The sequence below is a fragment of the Phoca vitulina genome, unplaced genomic scaffold (genome assembly GCF_004348235.1).
Source record: "Phoca vitulina isolate PV1807 unplaced genomic scaffold, GSC_HSeal_1.0 scaffold7, whole genome shotgun sequence".
Lineage (NCBI taxonomy): Eukaryota > Metazoa > Chordata > Mammalia > Carnivora > Phocidae > Phoca > Phoca vitulina.
The window spans coordinates 36,975,841-36,981,840 of NW_022589710.1; positions in this window are offsets into that span (position 1 = coordinate 36,975,841).

Here is a 6,000-nt window from a genome sequence, read left to right on the forward strand (position 1 = left end):
ACTCAGAGGCTCTTTCCGAGGGTAGGTGGGGAAAAGGCTGTGGCAGCTGTCATATCACTTTCCAAAATCCAACAGTCTCTTCCAACTGCCGGAGCTGAACCCCGCGCTCCGGGCGTTCTGCGCGGGGCATTGGAGGGACGGCAGCTCCCGGCCCAGCCTGCCCGCTGACTGAAGACAACACAGCGTCTCCCGCTCTTCCTTCCCGCCACGGCCAGGACCTGTGTGACCTGGAACGAGTCTCTCGGGGATCAGCTGAACGGTTCAAGCTGTAAGCGTATTGATTAAAACAAACAGATAGATAGGAATGATAATGTGTGAACAATTGTTCTGTGTTTATAGAAAGATCTTCTTCTAGGCCACACCTCCCCCACCTCTGTAAGGCCATTACAGGCCAAAAGCTGTGGCAATTCAAGGAGAATGAGAGGAAATTTGCTTTGGAATAGGAGGAGAAACTGACCTGGCTGGTTTGGCAACAAGTCCAAAGAACACAGCGTCCTCTGGATGCTGACAGCTGCTGGAGTTAAGTGTGTTCTTCCTGATGGTCAGGCCGACCCTCTTTGGCCAGATGACTGCTGGCAAGTGGAGAAGGTCAACGACATTTATGGAAAGCCCACTCCATCCTTGACAGTGAGATGTGCCGAGGCAGGAGAGGATAGAGATTTTTATGTAGTGATAAACAACAGGAAGATGCCCACAGCGGAGAGGGACACCAGTGAAGCAGGTTACAAAACAATACGTAACATGATATCACATTTAGGTATTTTTACAAACAAATGAGTATGTAAATTATCTAAAAGAATATATACAAGTGGGATTGAACAAGGCAGAGAGGGAATTTTCACTTTTCACTAAGTATACTTTGGTTATTATTTGAATTTTTCCTGAAGAGAATGCGCTGCTTTTTTCCCCCCCAGTATTCTTTGGTAATTATTACAATATCATTTTTTTTTTTAAAGTCGGGTTTTACTGAAGTCAAATTTACATATAATTACATAGTAATTACACATCTATATTAGTAAAAGCACTGTTTTAAACGTGTGTGGTTAGATGAGTTTTGGTAAATCTATACAGTCATGTAACCACTACCGCAATCAAGATACAGAACATTTCCATCACCTGGAAAGTTTTCTTCTGCTTCTTTGCAGTCAATCTCCTGCGCTTACTCCCTGCCCCAAATGACCATTGATCTTTAAGAAAAATATCAATAAATGGAATCTTATGGTATGCAGGTAGCTTTTTATTCTGGCTTCTTTCGGTAGCACAATGCTTTTGAGATTCGACCATGCTGTTACTTGTAGGACTTTGTTCCTTTTCATTGGTGACTCCTACTACACTGTACCATAGTTTCTCCATTCACCAATGTGGCTTGTTTTCCGCTGTTGGCAATTATAAAGAAAGCTGCTATAAACATTTCCGTACAAGTCATTGTGTAGCTATAAGTTTTCTTTTGGGTAAACACCTAGGATTGAGATTGTTGGGTCATATATTAAATGTATGATTAATTTTATAAGAAACTGGCAAACTATTTTTCAAAGTGACTGTACCATTTTGCATTCCCACCATGAATATCTGGTTGCCCCACATCTACATCAGCTTTATTTGTTCGCAGTTGTGTGGATTTGAGTCATTCTAGTAGGTATGTAGTATTACTTCATTATGGTTTTAATTTGCATTTTCCTAATGACTAATAATATTGAACATCTTTTCATGTGCTTGTTGGCCAGGTGTATGTTATTTTCAGTGAGGGTCTTCAAATCTTTTGTTTATTAAAAAATTGGGTTATCAAAAAAAAAATAAAATAAAAATAAAAAATTGGGTTATCTTTCTAATATTGAACTGTAAGCGTTCTTAATATGTTCTGGATATAAGTTCTTTATTAGAGAGTTGTTTTGGCAAATATTTTCTCCCAGTCTGTGACTTGTTTTTCCATTTTTCTGAATGGTCTCTTTTGAAGAGCAAAAGTTTTTCATTTTGATGCAATGTAATTTGTTCTCTTTTTTTCTATGTAGTTTTTCCTTCTTGTGTCCTATTTAAGAATTATTTGCCTCACCCAATGTGACAAAGACTTTTTCTCTATATTTTCTCTTAGAACTTTTTAGATTTCCTCTTACATTTAGGTCTATGATTCATTTTGAGTTGATTTTTAACAGCTTTTTATTTTATTTTATTTTATTATTATTTTTTAAATTTTATTTTATTGTGTTATGTTAGTCACCATACAGTACATCATTAGTTTTTGAGGTAGTGTTCCATGATTCATTGTTTGTGTATAACACCCAGTGCTCCATTTAATATGTGCCCTCTTTAATACCCATCACCAGGCTAACACATCCCCTCACCCCCCTCCCCTCTAGAACCCTCAGTTTGTTTCTCAGAGTCCATAGTCTCTCATATTTAACAGCTTTTTGAATAGGTATAAATCACATATCATACATTTAATCCATTCCAAGTGTACAATTCAATGGTTTTTAGCATATTTAAAGTTGCAATCATCACTAATCTGATTTTAAACTTTTCATCAAACCAAAAAGAAACCTCATTACCAGTTAGTAGTGATTCCATATTTCTCTTCCCACGCCCTCAGGTCTCGGCACCCACTGATCTACTTTCTGCCTCTATAGATTTACCTACTGAGTCAATTTTTATATATGGTAAAGATAAGCGTCAAAGTTCACTTTTGTACATGTCTGTCCAATTGTTACAGCATCATCATTTGTGGAAAAGATTATCTTTTCTCTAGTGAATTACTCTGTCATCCTTGTCCATAATCAATGGACTTATATGTGTGAGTCACGTTGAACTCTCTATTTTGTTTCATTGATCTACATGTTTATCCATATGCCCAAACCACACTGTCTTGATTAATATAGCCTCATAAGAGATTTAAAAAGTGATATGTGAGGCCTCCAACTTTGTTCTTTTTCAAAATAGTTTTGACTACATTTTTTGCATTTCCATATAAATCTTAGAATCAGTTTGTTAATTTCTAAAAAAAAAACAAGCCACCTAGGATTTTGATTGGGGTTGCTTTGAATCTTTAGGTTAATTTAGGAAGAATTGACATTTTAATGATATTGAGTCTTCTTTATTCATGAACTTAGTATATCTTTCCTTTCTTTTTTAGGTCTTCTTTAATTGTTCTCAGCAGTATTTTATAGTTTTCAGCATTAGATACTGCAATTTTTGTTAGGATTATTCCTAAGAATTTCATGGTTTTTTGGTGCTAATGTAAATGTTATTTTTAAAATTTCAATTTCCAATTGTTTACTATCTTGAAATATGATTTTTGTAAACTGATCTTATGTTCTGACTTTACTTAATTCCCTTATTCTATTCTATTCATTGTTTTGTAGATTCTTTAGGATTTTCTTCCTTTTTTTTTTTTAAGGTCTTTTTTTAGAGAGGGAGGGGGAGGGTTAGAGGGAGAGGAAGAGAGAGAATCTTAAGCAGGGTCCACACCCAGCTTGGAGCCTGATGTGGAGCTTAATCTCACAACCCTGAGATCATGACCTGAGTTGAAATCAAGAGTCAGACGCTTAATTGACTGAGCCACCCAGGCACCCTAATTCTTTGGGATTTTCTATGTGGATGATAATATTTTTATTTTTTTCTAAAGTGTATGCCTTTTATTTCTTTATTTCGTCTATTGCACTGTCAAAGAGCACTGATTCAGTGAGAACAGACATCTTGTTGTGTTCCCAATTTTAGAGGAAAAATATTCAGTTTTTCACCATTAAGTATGATGTCCTCTATCAGTTTGAGAAAGCTTCTATTCCTGGTTACCTGAGTGTTTTTATTATGAAAAAATGTTGGATTTTGGCCAGTGCTTTTTAAAAAAACTATTGAGATAACCATATGGTTTTTCTTTTTCAGGTTGCTGACATGGTGAATTACACTGTTGATTTCTTTGAAAGTTAAACCAACTTTGCATTCCAGGGATAAACTCTGCTTGGCTATTATATGGCTTTATATATATATTTTTAAGTATATATATTTTAATATGTTATTATATATATTTGATTTCAAAATATATATATTTTGATATATATTTGATATATATTTCTGGATTTGATTTGCTAATATTTTGTTAAGAATTGTCATGTTTAGATTCATAAGGATATTGGCTCACAGTTTTCTTGTAATTTCTTTTTCTGATTTTGATATCAGGATAATGAAGGGAGAAGTGTTCTTTCCTCTTCTGTTTCCTGAGAGAGAGTTTGTGTAAACTCGGTACTATTTCTTCCTTATTTTCTTCCTCATTTTTTAATTTGAATATTTCTACGTTATTTGAATTTTTTCCTAAAGAGAATGCAATGCTTAAAAAATTTTTCTATTTTGAAATAATTTTATACTTACAGAAAAATTGCAAAAACAGTACTGAGAGCTCCTATATACCTTTCACCCAGATTTCCCTAATGTTAACATTTTACATAATCATAGTATAATTATCAAAACCAGGAAATTAAATTGATATATTATTATTAATTAATTTATATATCTTATTCAAATTTTACCACTTTCTCAGTAATGGCCTTATTCTTGTCCAGGGTTCCACAGTGCATTTAGTTGTCATGTCTCTTGAGTATCCTTTATTTTTAAAAAAATTTCCTCAGTCTTTCTTTATTTTTAATGATATTTGTATTAATTTTTAAATTAAAAAATAATCAAGGAAACTTTTTTCCTCTCTCTCTCTTTTCAGTACTTCTGAATAATTTAGTGTAAAACCATGAGCTTGTGCCACACAAAGTATGCATCAGTGGGGAGTGAGAGTTTCAGCGACCTGTTAGGTATAGAAGCCCAAATGGGCTGAGGCAGCATCAGTGAACTGGAGTGGTGACGGCCCAAGAGGATCGTCAGGGTCTGAGTTGAGAGAGGAAGGCCTCTATGCCAGTGTAGGGGGTGAGGTTGGGCCCAGAGTGGGTGAGGTGATGAGGGCATCTGTGCAAGGGTAATGATAGCAACAGAAGATTGGTTACACATGGAGCCTTGATAAAATAAAGACACATATTGAGAATAATGAAAGACAGGTGTCTCCTGATCAGAGAAAGAAGTTATGATATGGAGAGGAAGGTAACTAGAATGAATGAATCTTGTGATGTTGGAATAGAATGGAGGGTAACTGTGTAAACTTACAGTTTTCACGTATTTCAATAGATATACAAAAATAGATCTCTTTAGCTTCTATCCTCTGGGAGAAATAACATCCCAATAGCAATGAGCACACCTAGTACCCAGATCTTGGCTTCTAAATAACATTCTCCCCTAAAGCTCTTCAGAGAAATGACTGATTTAAGGCTTATGGCAGGGAAAGTACAAGGTGAGTCTGGAATATATTTTTGTGTCAGAAATTAAGGAGTGCTGGAAGAATAATGGAGACATGTCAAAAGAACAAAGAAGCCAGTTTGATGGGGCTCCTACTTGCCAAATCTGGGATAATTTGAGCATCAAGATAAGTAATAATAATTACAGATGATAACCCATTTAATAAAATGGGAATCAATGAGTCTATGCTGACATAAATAAATGAACAATAAATGGGGAGAGGAGAAAGCTCTTCTTTACCATGGAATGTCAACAAATGAATGTAAAATAATGATGGAATTAGAAAATCACTTTGGCAACCAAAATAATAAAAATAATTCAGTCAAGGGGCACCTGGGTGGCTCAGTCGTTGGGCGTCTGCCTTCGGCTCAGGTCATGATCCCAGGGTCCTAGGATCGAGCCCCGCATCGGGCTCCCTGCTCAGCTGGAAGCCTGCTTCTCCCTCTCCCGCTCCCCCTGCTTGTGTTCCCTCTCTCGCTGTATTTCTCTCTGTCAAATAAATAAATAAAAATCTTAAAAAAAAAAAAATTCAGTCAAGAACCATCAAGAGATGCATGGTAGGTGAAAGTTGAATGAGGAATGGAAATTTACATCACTTCAAAATACCTCCCAACAAATATTTGATGATTAAGAAGGAAAACAGAGTAACTTTACAGTGGAGGTCTGGCACACACCACC